Here is a 15,939-nt window from a genome sequence, read left to right as displayed (position 1 = left end):
CTGCCCAAAGAGGTCATTTATTTTTTACTCTCACCTTTTCAGATAATCTTTAGCATGCATGGAAGAAATACTGAAATGTTCTTCCATGCTATTTCTGAATAATCTAAGAAACCCTTAGACCTATCTGAAATCCTCCTAACAATTATATCATAAAGGAAGCAAACAATCCGTGCTCCAATTATGCACATAACAGGAACTTCCAACGTATCCCGGCACTCTACTCTCTTCCTCCAATAGCTTCATCTAGTCAGTAACCACAAATATGGCATCAGGTAGTAAAAGTCATCCTTTATAAAAACTTTAAATGACTGTTTTCATCACTCTCTGTCAAGCCAAATATAATTGTTTAGCACCTACCTCAAATCCCATCCTCTCCCTCCTTCATTCCTTGGGTATTCCAATACTCTTCTTTGTGCAAAAGTCACTGCTGCACTAGTCTCTAATCATGTTCTTCTTGATCAAAAACTATTCATAATGGTCACTGGGAATACAAAGTTGGATACAACAGTCCAATACTCCAAGATGTCAATAGGCAAGGATGAAGACAGGCACAAAGTTGCTGTTTCTTTAAAGTTTCTTCTGTTGTTTAAATGTTCTTTATGAAATATTTGAAATTTCAAATGCAGAAAAGTAAAAACAGTCCTCCTATTCCCATCTCTCTCTACAGTAATGTTCAAATTTCACCGGGCTTTCTTCCAACTTTCTATTCAATAATTCATATATGCGTTTCAGATTGTCATGTAGCAATATATGAATATATAATCAACATATTATTTACCTTACACACGTACACAATTTTAAAAAAGAATGCTATAATAATCAGCATTATAGTAACATTGATGAATAAGCATTACTTAGCTCCATAATCATGTCAGGATAATTCTACTTTCAAGGAATAATAACCATTAATATTTTGGTTATAAAAACTAGAGACACATGTATATGCCTCTGGAAATATGACCAGTTGTTACTTGTTCAAAAGCACTAAGCACCAATTAAGTATGTTTCGAAATCAGAATATTTTTCCAGTATTTGAATTATATTCGTGAATAAGCTATAATCATCACAATCTTTATTTTATTGATGTATATTTCAGACATTCCATTATTTATTACACTCAATCTGTAAGATACTTTGTAAATTTGAGAATTGGGAAAAAGCCCCAGCCCAAGTTATATCACTTCAAAAGATTCACTCTCACATTTTGATACTGTCAAAGTGTTGTTCAAAAACAAATGACTTTATGCTTTGACCAATTCTGTACAGTATCTTTCCAAGAAACTTTCACAATTTACATTATAGTCAGGAAACATTGTTTCTGATTATCACAAAACATACAAATATAACTTCAGCATTAACGTTTTTAAAAGCTTTCAGAAAAACAGAAAAAGCTCATAAACACAGGAATTCCATCATCATATACATGTATATATATATGGAAACAGACTACAACAGATACAGGTTGCTTAAACACTTTATATAAAAATCCACATACATTTGAATGTAACATGAAGTGGGTTTCTAGAATGTTTAAGCTTAGAATTGAAATACTTTTATAATTTTCAAATAAGTAAAATGTATTATAACCTAATGAGAAAAAAATGCATTATCAGTTCTATAGCCCTAAAACTAATTTGACTTGGGTAAGTGTGCATATATGATATACATGTATCTGCACACACATAAATTTGCAAAGAGCAGATTTATATAGCAGAGCAAAATAAGAACTCTTTAGCTTTGTTAATATCTTATACTTTGAAGGCATCTATGATTTAAAATGGCAGTTCTCATCTTGTCTTCCTCTTCCTTCCTGAAGATAAAAATACATCCCAAATACCCGCTGGGGTGTATTTTTTTTAAGTATACAACTCAAATTTTTTCTTATACATGAGAATCTAACAATATGAAGATAGAGAAGCATTTCGCGTATTCCTCTCTCCAAAAACCCACTGAACACCAAAATGTTATACAGCCTCAAGAGGCCAGTTATTAATTGCATTTATACTGCCAAAACACTTACAAAATACAATTTATATTTTACAACCAAATGGTTACGAATTTATGCTTAGTAAAATTCCATACATGTAGGAAAACTTTTTTTAAAAAGGTGTATTTATCTGTTACTTTCAAAATTGTCTTGAATGTTGTCATGCTGCCCAATACAGAACTGTTTAATTAAAAAAGAAGTCTTTTGTAAAACACATTTTCTATAATTAAAATACATAATGCCCTATTAGCAATACAACCATAAAATTTTGACCAAGATTTTTTATAATGTATAGTAACACAGGACTAACCAATGGTTAAAATGTAAAATTTTCTTTTAAGAAAATGCAAAAGTGAAATTCATACTAAGTTTCCTCCTTCCCCCTAGCAACTCAGTATCAAAATATATATAGATCAGAAATCCACAATTTCATTCTATTTCACTGCTAAGGCATTTGAACAAAACAATGGAACCATAAAGTTTTACGACAAATTATTTACAAAATTATACTTTGTGAGACTCTATACATCTAGAAAGACTAGATGTTAAAGATTTTAAACTTGTATCTATTATTTACAAAGTTGTCTTGAATATTGTCATGCAACCAAGGGAACACATACAGAACTGTGTATTGTTCCAAGAGGTAGTATAACATCTCTAACAAAGTCATATATATTTCCATTGAAAAAAAAAAGAAAACATTTAGGTGAAGGGATGAATAGGTGCAGCACAGATAACTTTTTTGGCAATTAAAATACTCTGTATGATCTCATAATAATGTACATTATATTATACATTTATCCAAACCGAATGAATAGACAACACCAAGAATTAACCCCCACATGAACTACAGACTTTGGGTGATTGTGTTATGTCAATGTAGGTTCATCAGTTATACAGATGTACCACTCTGGTGGGTGAGATATTGATCATGGGGGTGATTATGAGTTGGGTTGATAATGGGGAGATTAAGAATGTGTTGGGGCAGAAGAAATATGGGAAATATCTGTACCTTCCCCTCAATTTTACTGTGAACCTAAAACAGCTCTAAAAAAATAAAGTCTTGGCAAAAAATATACAAAACAAATATACCAGGAAGCCTGGTACATCCATGAACAAGAAATGAATTTACATGCTTTATACAGTAACAAAACTATTTTTCTATCGAAGAATGGGGTATATGCACATTCTTGTCAATTTTTCCTCTTAACAACCAAATTAATATATGATAAATTTTACAAAACTCTAAGAGCCTATCAATGATCAATTTCATTGCTACGCTAATTCTAGAAGAACAGAACTAACACATTTATAATGAAATATTTACAAAATTATACTTTGTGAGACTCTCAATACATCTAGAAATACTAGATGTTTTAAAAGTAAAAATTTCATTTGCCTGTTATTTACAAAGTTGTTTTGGTTATTGTGATGTAATAGCATAAAATTTAGATATTTTATCATAAACCTTAGTATATCTGGGAAAATAAATACATGATGTACATATCCCTTGACATAGGTATTTTTATATAAAACGGACAATTTAATAATTACAATCTAATTTTCCTTCTAAATCTAAATGTGACGTAAAAAAATTAAAGCCACTCTAACTCCTAACATTATCCTATATATATATATACAAATAACAAAAATATTAGCTCCAAGAGGCTTTTAACTCAGTTTTCAAATAATTTCCTCTTAGTAATACTAGTAATCCAATAAAGGCTCCACTAAGGTGAACTAACATAAAAAAAAAAAAACTGTTTCTGTCCCCTATCATTCTGTTTATCACCAATTCTATGTATTTACAGTCAAATGTTATAAAGCAACAATTATAAATGCAATAGCCACCCCATATAGAATTCTTATGATTACAACATATGCATGTCTACAATCTCTATAAACCAATGAGTAGATATAAAGCAAAAGAATCATACATTATAGATATGAGATCAGGAAAACATCCACCACCCGGTCCGCATTTCACAAAACACTGAACATACAGAGGAGAAAGCTAATTATTACACTGGTAAAGCAAGTTGCTGACATTTAAAAGTATATGTATATAAGCAACATCTCTACACTAGAAAGAGCAAGAGCAAGTGTTTTAAAGGTAACTGTAGTAGCCCAAAAAATCACTCTCAATAATACAGAGGGTACTATTTCATTTCTACAAGTTAAAAAAAAAAGGTGTGCTATAATTTTAGGTAAAATAAATTTAAAAAAATATAAAATTTCTGTACATCTACAAAGTTACATTATATAAAAACAAAGATCTAATCTCATATACACAACTAATAACCACCACCACCCCCATTCATACCATGTGAAAACACACAGGGGTCATGTAACACTTCCACTGGTAGAAGATCTTTCACCGTAGTTCAACATGAACATATTTACTGTGTTTTGGGGGTGGGGTGTATAGAGAGGAAGTTTCTACATAACCACAATGTTAAGATAACAAGAAGCTTGTCTATTATACACATAGCAGTGAAATATTTCCCTGCTTTGTTCCCTGTATTTAATGTCTAAAAATTACATTGGAATAAGAAAAAATGACAAGTCTACATGTTTTAAATTATGATCAGCAATGATTTCTACACTAAGAATACCTAGTTTAAGAACACATAAAGGAACAAAAAAATACCCCTCATTATCAACCCTAACTCATGATGATTGAACTCTATTATGCCTATGATCAGTGATTCTACCTTCAATATTTCAAGAAAGTATATTTCCAGAACTATTAATGGAAACTACATAACCAAAAAATGTTTTATAAAGTGACATTTATCTTCTATATGTAAAACCAATTAAGTTTAATCCCCATCAACCAAACACATCCCTAATGGACATGTTATAGCAATTCAATTGACCAAAGTGTTTTCACATTTGTCTACCAGTTTGGTATTCATAAAATTCATGCCTATCAGTAAATTCTATGGAGATGTTATCAAGTAAACTAACATTCATCCACCAGATATCCAGCAGCCTCACAATATCCTTCAGCAACTGAAGTTCATAAACTAAAACTTGTATCAGCCACCTTCAAACAATCCACAGAAAATAGACTAAAGCCAAGTGATTAATTGGCCAATAAAGTTTATACTCTATGACTTTTAATAAACACTTGTTTTATACACACAAGTACACATATGTGCATGTATATGTACACACACATATATATGTAAGCATCCCTATAAATCAAGACATAAGTTTAAAGCAAAACCTATTATATATTCTGTTATACACAACCATCTAACAAAACATCCCTTCAACTGTCTGATTACTCACAATCTGACATTAATGTGTTCAGTTTACAACATGCAGATATAGTAGTTCCTATGCATTTAAAAAAACATCTATTCATACACATAATGCAAAAACATTTCTTTTATTAGCCAACAATTTAATGATCTATGTTTGATATACCACTGCAAACATTCCCCATAAAAACATATAAATTGTCTATATAACTAGAAATAAGTATTTAAAAACATGAACAATTATTAAAAGTCAAACTCCACTAGCAAATGAAAACCCTTGTAACCTATGCTATTATACCACATGTACATATTTCTCTTCACTATACAAATAACTGTGTTCTGTTTGTTTAGAAGAATCTTGTCATAAATCAATGACAGATTATACTAGATACTATACATTATATTTACCACAACCTAAAAAGTGAACCTAATGATCCAATGAACAACCAGAGAGGCTACAACTAACATCTCTTTTTGGCAAAGAAAAATGGTTCTATTCTAATAAGCTGTTTGATCTACAATGTCTATACATGTAGAGATTTTAAACAAAAATTATTAAACATTATAACATTGTTTATAACAAAATACATAATAATATCTTATGGAAATGAATTAATGTTGAGAGGGAATTTAACAATTCTACTGGCTAAAGGAAAAAAGTCCACCTCTATTCAACATTAGAATTGTTAATAAGATATGTGAATTCTCAGCAACTGAGCATGGAGTAAAGCCGGGAGGCTGTTCAGAAACTATCTGCACATATGCATATTCACAGAGCCCTCTAAAAATCTCTATTCCCTATCCCCTAAATTCAGCTCTTTTATTTGCCTAATAGAGACAAAGAAGGTTAGAAACTTGTCTCAGCAACCAACAAAATTATATTATAACAATTGAAATGCCAAAGATGTCAACCATCTCTATATTTGATAAGATGGTATAACAGTACTTTTTCTATTATATACAGAACAATAAAAGCCCACTCAAACCCTTAATATGTAAGTGTTCACAGAAGTTGGCCTCTTGTGCAATTCTATCATGAGAAGGAAATCTCATACCATAAATCTTAACATAAAAACCATTTACAGAATAGTACCTATATCCACATAGAACAATCGTAATAAAAGTTTTTATGAGTTATAAAAACAATCCCCATTCTCCTGCTAAAGCCAGAGCAATAATCCAATGATAACCCTATCAAATGATTTTAAATGTATTATCATTCAGAGGTATTTTAACAATTCTATTTCTAATCATGTATTAAAATATTTCCCCTATATAGTTTAGCAAACTCTTTTTGGCAATTACATTACTCACAAAGCAATTATATTTCGTTATTTCATACACAATATTCTCAAAATGCAATAAACTAATGCCATCTTTCCTGATCTATGCCTTAAACATTCCCGAATTTCTTCTCTGCTGTCCATAAGCACTCAATGAATATAGAATCAAAAAAGCTTTTTAAAATGGCCTCAATTTCTTTCTAAAATCTTTCGTAAGACAATTTACCAAACATGTTCTTAGAGACTTCCATAGGAAACCAGCCATTTTTAAAAGTATGTGCAAATAACAGGTGTTTACAAATGTAGAACTCAGTGCTTGAGTATTAGATCCCAAGGATTACACAAATAAATAAAACTTACATATTATATCTCATTCTGTTAATCTGACATCCTAAGAACAGACAATAAACATTCATCATTTGAGTATATTTCCATTTTAATACTATTACCCAAACACAATTTTTCTAAATATTTAAATACATTCTTAAGCTATACATGTACAGTGAAGTAGTTAATAGGATTAGATTCCGAGCCGTTATAAAATGCATCAGGGAGGGAGGTACCAAGGGACATCAAGACCTCTTTTGAGCACACACACATTCAAAATATCATACACGCAGGGCTTTAACTGTTAAATCTTGCAGTAACAAGTTGATGATTCTCCATAGCAAGAAAAATACTTCCCCCACCCCAAATCCAAAGATTACCAGTGAAATGTAAATATTTAAAGGACAAATGCAGTTCAGATCAGATAAATCTTGCTTTCTATGATTTTTGTAGTTGATGTCTCTAGCAGAACTTGAGATACACTGTTTTTCTTTCTATCCACATATTCCTGCCAAGTTATGTCTACTTGAAATTGTCCAGTCTAGTCCAATACATGATTTATCCCCTTCAAATAATTTTCACTTAAGTAGATACCCTTCACACAGTTGCATTTTTTGAAGGAATATGGAAAGATGTTGTCCTGATGCTTTTAGACCAGGCAAATGAATAGAGTAGAAGATCCAGAGAGTAGCCCTGGCCAAAGACCCTTAAACCAGCATGAGGTCTAGATTTCCATAGCAGTTCAAATGTAAAATTGTTTAAGATACTCCAGAAGAATTTGAAAACTACAATTTTATCAATGCAGAGGCAGTCATTCAGGCTATACTCTCTTACTCATCCATATTAGTGGAAAAAAGGTTTGAAAATCTACCCTAAATCATCCTGGGCTGCAATCACATTGTTTCCTGCTGCACAAGTTTTGAGATTTGTATGGATCAGAGGGTGAGCGAAGTAATGTCACAAAATTTATGAATATTCAGTGGTGAACATAAAAATATTCCAGTCTTGACAGTGGCAAAAGATGCTCTCAGTATTATCAGTTTATGTAATCTTTATCCTCTTCTCTGATTATTGCTTACTTCTAGCACTCTTTCAGATGTATGAAGAAACATGACAGGGTTCATCAATCTTTCCCAAAGATTGCTATAACCTAGACAGATGCATTAAAGAATCTGAAGCCACACTAAAGAGACCAGTTAGGAGGTGAGTTAGGAGTTTATTATTATAGTTGGATGATAAAACTCTCAGTCAGAAAGGTGATTCCGGAACAGCCTTCTAATGGAGTCTGAACAGCAGCTGCTATCATGCAATAAATTTTCTTTGTTTCTCATTGAAATCCTTGTCCAACTTACTTAGGCTCAATTCACATCCATGAATGACAGATACTTCTTCTTCTCACTGGCATCACCTTTGGTACATCTCTGGTATAACTGACAGTCAAATATTCCCTATGGTGGTTTTAAAGAATGTCAATGATTGAGTTTGAGGTATTTAATAGGTTTACTTGCTAGTATCTTCTTCTTTGTATTATCCTTATGTTTTTGCCATTTTACAAATAATTGCTTAGTCTTTTCTTTTACAGAATTGCAGATGTTTACATATATTAAAAGACCCACAAGAACAAGTAATCAAAATATTTTGCTAACCTAGATGAGATGCATTTTCATATATTTTTATGTGACCATGTAGTTTGTCACATACTCAACATTTCCCTCTTGATTTATTTGAAGAGATCTGCATAAAGCAACAGAGCACAAAGGGCAAGTTCAAATGCACACACACATAGATTGCCAACATAGATTTACTCTCCAGTGAGCCAGACTGAAACAGAGGCGAGCATCCAATAGGAGGAGACCAATCTTAAGGGGCATGGTTTCCTCTTTCCACCAGGGCTCCAACTCAAAATTTGGCATTAGCATCTAAGTATAATCCTAACTGATGTTATAATATGCAAGATTAGTTTAGGACAATAAGCACTGCAAGTCCCTGCTCCCAGAAATGGGCACAATAAAATGCCCTTGTTTCTTGACTCAAACTCTTACAAAGAATGAGAAAAATTGCAGTTAAAATGGAAGCCAAATTTTGCCTATTATCTTGTATCTTTTTCTTAGTCATGTTCTGATTCACCATTTACTGTGGTAACAATATGCCAATTTAACAAAAATTATTATGTATCAAACACCTACTATATGCCAATTATTATGCAAGGCCTTGGAGAGAGAACAGTAATAAAGACACAAACACTTCTGGTCAGCCATGTTTCAATTTCACCATAAAGGAACATTATCAGAAAAGTCAGTCTATGCCTTCTGGTAATCAATTTTTACAAATTTTGCCATGTTACAATCTTAGGTGAACAAAAATGTTATTCAGTAAATCAAGACTTTTATGAAAGTTTCTTCATTGTGCCTGCAGCAATTTTTCAAGGATGGAATATTTCTATTGGTACCTTGACACCACTTAGGACCATAATTCAATGAAGAAAACACCAAATGTATTTAAAACTCAAAGCCATGATATTCAGCCAAGCTCACTAGAAAAGGTTACACATTTAAACATTATGAGAAAGATAATTAGAATACAATGCCCCCAATTTTCTGCCTTCCTACAAAAATAAGAAAACCAGCATCATTGCAAAAACTTACTCTCATAAATTCATAAATCATAACTTAAAAAATCCTTTGATTTATTATTTTATTCAGCCCAAGCCACAGAAGTCTTCCATTTCAAGTCTGGGTTATTTCTCCAGCTCCTCTAGCAGAGGGATTGACTCTGACTGTATCTGTAGGTCTATTCTCTTTCCAAACCCGGAGCGCTTCCAAACCTGGAGAGAAAGCAACTTACACAGCTAATTTTCAAAGTTTAAATAAAAGTCAACATTCCATTATGACACTATTTCCATAGAAAAGCATCATTAGAAAATAAATCAGTAACTCAATTTCAATAACCAAATTGACTAGAGTGTTTACAGCGAAGTTGTTTATCTATGTTGAACTTAGCCCAGAAAACAGTATTTCCTACACTCAACACCCAGAAATGCACTGGTAATGCCATTAAAAAGATCCAGAAATGGATGCTTAAAATAAAACAAAACATATGTCTCAATGCAAAGTAATTCAAAGTAAGCATAGTTCGGTGACTAACACAGACAAAACAGATAAACATTCCTCCAAAAGTGTAAGCATTAAGCAGAAATCACCATGTCTAGGTGACATACTATCACATCTACTCTTAATGTTTAAAAAAAACTGATTTCTGGTAATTTTTGTTTACTGGTCATTTTTATCCAAAGTGAACTTAGTAAAATTGGAGTGGTTGATTCATTATTAGGAAAAATTATTTTAAAAACTTGTTTCCTCAAAGGAGGTATGTAACTTATATGTATGTTAACGATTTGTTCTTTTAAGATACATGGATTCACATCTCAAAGAAACTATAGGAATGTGTTGTCCTCTGATGCATTTGATCCCAGTGGCTACTGTCATTCTTATTTTGTTCTAATATTGCAAGAAAATAATACAGTACTTTGTCTTGACTTGAATATATAACACAATATTCTTTCCAAATTTCCTGCCATTTTGTTATATATGAACATTCTATATCATGATATTATGTTATGCATATTCATATAAATTAGCATTCATATAATGGCACTTTTGAAAAATAAATAGTTCATTCTGAATAAAACTCAGTTGTTCTCTACGTGTCATTATCTGTCAACTGCTCTGACCTATACCTACTGTTCTATTGGAAACTCCGGCTCAAACTGTACAATATTCCAGGTGATTCTTACTTGTACCAAAGTATAAGAAGTTTGATTTACTCTAAGCTGCCTCATAATGTACAACTCTACCCATCCCAGTAACCACAGCAGAAAAGACACTTGATCAGCACATCCTGCTAATCACAATAATCTCAAAAGTAGACATACACTGCCTACACAATCATCAACTCACGAAAGGACACAGAACCTAAAATGGCAAAGCTGGCTGACACCCATATGCTGAAGTTAAACACAAAGTAGTAGGTAAATGGAAGTTCTGACTCTTACCCTCTCTCTACCCTTCCAATATTCAAACAGGGCAACTTTCCTATTGAAACAATTCAAACAGTCCTGACACCACTCTCAATTTATGTCTCTTCACACCTGGACAACATGGAGACATGCTACAGTCACTTTAAACTGTGCCTTTTTCCTTCTTATCTTCTTTTCATCCACCAATGTGCTCACCATCTACTGTTAACTCATTCCTTCCATTACTTTCTCACCAAAAAGCTCTGATCATTAATCAGCTTGGATGGACCTCAGATTTTCCTTGTAGGAATGAACACTGTCATTAAGTTCAAGAAACAGTCAGTCTGATCATCAAGCCAGGCCTCACCACAAACAAAAAACAAACAAAACTCATGCTTAAAAGGGATTTTCTTTAGGTCACCTATAAAGAAGCAGCACCTCATGAATGAAGTTATTTGGAAGGACCTGAGCCAGTAGTACCACTGCATCCTTCTTCCCAGCAGTAACTGATCAAATGACCCTCAAGTCAACACTACACCTCAACAAACCCCAAACTCATTCCTTCCTTTTCTCTCTCAATTGTATGTTTCTTACCTAATTCACTAACAGAAAGGGTAGCTCACCTGTTTCAATTACTCAGCATATCCCTAACCAGCTAGGATCAGAAACACTGAGAGAAACCATACAATCTGAGAAGTTACAAATATACTAAAATTTCTAGCAGGAAAACAGGAACTTGGTAAGGGAAAGAACTGAAAAGTCTTGTCTACCTTAATTTAAAAAGAATTCTTCCGAACCCTAACAACTTTTCACTATAAACTAGTCACTTGTCACAGTATCAACACCTACACCACTTACTTATTCACACATAAACACGAACACACATCCCTCTTAACAAATTAAGATGATTAAAGATAAGACCCTGGCATATTCAATGGTCCATGGTACCTTTTTATGGGTTTTTTTTCTGAATTACCTGTTTATTACTACTCAACCCCCTCACAATTTACTATCAGAAAATAACAAGCACTGAATCATAGAATGTCATTCACAGATAACCACAGATCCATTATTTATGTAAATAAAACTAAATATTGAAGAATAATGTGGGATTAAAGATCTAATTTGAAAAATGCATGCTATTTAGCAAATCTGTTCCTTATTCTAGGGCTCAGTATAAATACATGCAAAACACCAGTTTCATCCCCTTGAATCACAAGAGACAAAACTTGTATCTGTCCATCTATGTCTTGCAAAGACATAGAACATGGTAACTTACTAAGAATTAGAGTAATCCCTCTGAATATAACTTCAGCATTCTGCTAAAACTATAAATCTCATCTTAGACCAAAGCAGTACCTCAACAACAAACTAGCAATTTCTTACCCATGTGGTAATGGAGTTGCCTCCCAGAGTCTGGAGACATGCTCTCAGGAAACTGACTGGTACAAGGTTGAAGTTGAGTGATACTTGTAATGGAAAAGAAGAACAACAGCATAGTAGCTTCCAAGTCCTTTGAATTTATAAAGTTGATAACCTTTCAAGTTATTATTTGAAATGTATAATTAAAAAGATAAATGTGAGATATAATAATGCTACACAGAAAATACTCTACCAAAGGAAAGTGTAGTAGTGAATTTAAAGTTCACCTTCCTCTATTTCACTGGGCAAAAAACTATAGCTCTATTGTCCCTAACCTGCACACACTGACTGGGAAAACCCTGTGAAATATACAGTCTAAGAACTCATGTTAGGAAAAATTGTATTCCAAGTCCTTGGATTGACACTGAGGCTGGATTTCAGAGCACTCACATTGAGCTTCACTTATGCTCAGCAAACATAACTCATCATAAATCCAGCCAAGGTCTCTCCTAACAACCAGGACAACTCTGTAAAGGGATTAACACGTGCAGACAGAACACCTCTGCTAACTAAAGGTCTCTTGGTTTGGGACAATGAATGATTATCTTTAGTAACAACACAAGTTAAATGGCAGTAGTATCTATCATTCAACTTACATAGAATTAGGGGGATAAATATCAAAGAATAAAACTCCCAGCAATCTGCCAGAATAATTTTGAGATCTTTGCTGTACCATAACTATTAAAAGTTTATAATCTACTTCCACAAAATATTATCTGACATATTTCAATTTGAAATATTAAATAATACCCAGCATAGATTTAATATCAAGATCAAATTAAGATCAGCAATGTCCTATTTCCCCCAACAATTTATAAACCAATTTAAGGACCTAGGTTATACTGAAAATATCCACCAAAATATCCCAGATATAAGTGAAAAAAATACTACAGAAGGTTCAATGAGAATGGTCAAGTAAAATAAAGCAGATCAAATAGATGAAGCACAAAGTCCAACCACAGGTCTATTGAAACACCACATTTGAGGATTCTGAAGGTGGTCTATGCTAAGTTCTAACATCTCTGATACAAAGAACCATAGTGTTATGGTAACAAAATCCAAATTTTATCAATAGAACACACACTATATTTCCTGATAGATGGCTCCTAATAGACATAAAATATTAGGTATTAGGAACTGTATCTTTCTCCCTTTATTTTGGCTATCATAGCACAAGTGGTCACAGACAAGGAATTCTGTAAATAGCTGCACAAATGGATTTTATATGAGAACAAAGTACCAATTAATTCAAATGTACAAATATCTAACACCTCTGGGTCACTATGCTATCCTCATCAGCTGTTTCAAATACAAAATGGTTCATAATCACCAAACATCTAGTTGAGCTATGAGGTTTTTTCTTTAATCTTGGCCACCTTACCTAAGTTTTAAGATTAATTTTGCTCACCAAAGGAAACTAATTCAGCCAAGTCTTCAATTAACCATTTCATTTCCACATTATAAATTCCTAAATCATAGGCAAGGAAGTATTACGTAAGCAAGGTGAATTCCCGAGCCTAACTACGATGATACTGAGTGTAGAAGGAACTAGAACCATCTCCTGTAGTCTGCATTCCTGCCACCGGAGGACACCAGATGGCACATCCCCTTTTAGTATAAGGGGGAACGTCCCTGAGGTTGGTTCATCTACTATTTGAGAAGATTAAGTACACTGTTGCCAACAACCAGCTGCCGCACCCTACACTGTCTACTCACTGTTAGCAGAAATGGACTTACTGTGTTGACACCTGAAGCTTTTTATCAACATTTACATCTAAACAAACATTTTTGAACTGTCCAATACTGCTCTTCTGCTAGGCCTTCTCACTAAGCAAGGGAGGTGGTCTCAGCCCTGTGAACTCAAAAGAGCGTATTTTATTTCCATTTTTTGACCAAAAATGACTAAAAAATACCCACACAAATATGCTTCATGACACAGTACTTTCACTTTACTAAAACAAGTCCTGGTAAACATTGAATAGTTTGACCCTTATCTACAAATACCTTCCTACTTCAAAGTGTTAAGAGTATGAAGTTACATATCAGGCCTATTTGATTCTAATGACAGGTAATCTACTATACAAGAGTAACTATAAAATATCTAAAAACTTATATTCTAATATTTTAAAAAATGAGTAATGCTGCCACACTTCTTTAGTATCTACTGTGTGACAGGCTATATATACCTGTTGATCAACTGCAGGCAACTGAAGAAAAAAAAGCACAAAGTAAGTCATCTTCAGACACCAACAGGATCCACATGAAGGTACTCACCACACTCAATGCATTTCCTAAAACATATCTATGAATATTAGTTCCATTATTTCTGAGACATCAGTTAGACACCTAGAACTCTGGCATCCTAGTTCTAGAGGTGGTCGTCTCCTTTTCACATATCTTCGCTTCCATCTCACCACATGTCTGTGCCTCCTGGGATTCAAGGATGAGCTTCCTTTTTTGCTTTCAACAGCACATAGTTTTTTTAAAAAAAGAACAAAATTAGCTCAGAATACCTCTGAAAATAAAAAACAAATGAAATATATATACTATTACACCTGCCACTCCTAATTCAGTCTTCACATGCAAGCCAAATTTTCTACTGAAAATAATATTCTCTAAAAAGTCTATCTAGTGAGGCACATTGACTGGATTTCAGTGTCATTTTAAGCTCAAATTGCAAAATCATTATGTTCAGACAAGGTCCTGTGTCATCATGAACCTAGCCAAGGCCTCTACAATATACTCATACTCTTCTTTACAAGGTGATTTTACCTGGAATGGTTCCTGTCCTAAATGCAGCTGACAGGATTTTCAGCCTTGTTGCGATACTACTGACATGTCAGATAATTCAGTGATCAAACTCTCTCCTCTTCCAGTTATATGGGCAAAAAAGGCACTGCATGAGACTGAAAAAGTTGCAATACAAAATAAAAAAACAATGATAACAAGCAGTTTTATTTATTTAACAAAATGCAAACACTGAGTATATAAGCATTATGTGCAGCCAGTGCCAAAGAAACTAGAATGCAAAGATGAGTAAGGCAGAATCTGGTAATGTATTATCAGTTGGGCAACATGTATTTGAACATTTCATATGCTATAGTAGAGGCTGTGATTGACTACTTGCTGAAATCAATAAAAGTTTTACTTAAAATGAACTCAATGAAGTGTTATTCTCTGATCTTTGAAACAAGATTATGAAAATTCTACACAAATATAGCTAGTACCACATTTCATAAATAATTAATTTTTGTGCAAATACCTACAAGAAACAAAACACCAGGTTTAGAGAAATTACAAAACTTCTGCTGTTACATGGAATGTAAAAAAGTTGAACTCTTAGCAACAGTCAATGGTGGCTGCCGGGGGCTACTAAGGGTAAATGTAGAGATGTTGGTCAAAGGTACAAACTTCCAATTTTAAGATGAGTAAGTTCTAGGGATTTACTATACAGTATTGTGACTATAGTTGATACCATACTGTATACTTGAAATATGCTAAGGCAGTAGATATTAAAAGTTCTCACCAAAAGAAAAAAAAATGTTAACTGTGTTAGGTGATGGGATGTGTTAACTATCTAACCTTATTGTGGTTATCTTTCCACAACAGGTATGGATATCAAAAGCATGTTTTACA

The 15,939-nt window shown here is 33.1% G+C and overlaps 3 non-coding genes across 3 annotated transcripts; all 3 read right to left on the bottom strand.

Moving 5' to 3' along the window:
* Nucleotides 1-11,167: 11,167 nt before the first annotated feature.
* Nucleotides 11,168-11,238, bottom strand: LOC118972089 (small nucleolar RNA SNORD108). The gene has a single exon (XR_005060898.1). It is a non-coding gene; the product is annotated as a small nucleolar RNA SNORD108 (small nucleolar RNA).
* Nucleotides 11,239-12,675: 1,437 nt separating this feature from the next.
* LOC118972088 (small nucleolar RNA SNORD64) lies at nt 12,676-12,738 on the bottom strand. Its single transcript, XR_005060897.1, has one exon. It is a non-coding gene; the product is annotated as a small nucleolar RNA SNORD64 (small nucleolar RNA).
* Nucleotides 12,739-14,951: 2,213 nt separating this feature from the next.
* LOC118972090 (small nucleolar RNA SNORD107) lies at nt 14,952-15,023 on the bottom strand. Its single transcript, XR_005060899.1, has one exon. It is a non-coding gene; the product is annotated as a small nucleolar RNA SNORD107 (small nucleolar RNA).
* Nucleotides 15,024-15,939: the final 916 nt, after the last annotated feature.

The sequence above is a fragment of the Manis javanica genome, chromosome 18 (assembly GCF_040802235.1).
Source record: "Manis javanica isolate MJ-LG chromosome 18, MJ_LKY, whole genome shotgun sequence".
Classification (NCBI taxonomy): domain Eukaryota; kingdom Metazoa; phylum Chordata; class Mammalia; order Pholidota; family Manidae; genus Manis; species Manis javanica.
The sequence above is the reverse complement of the archived record's forward strand: the minus strand, read 5'-3'. Positions and strand labels throughout refer to the sequence as shown.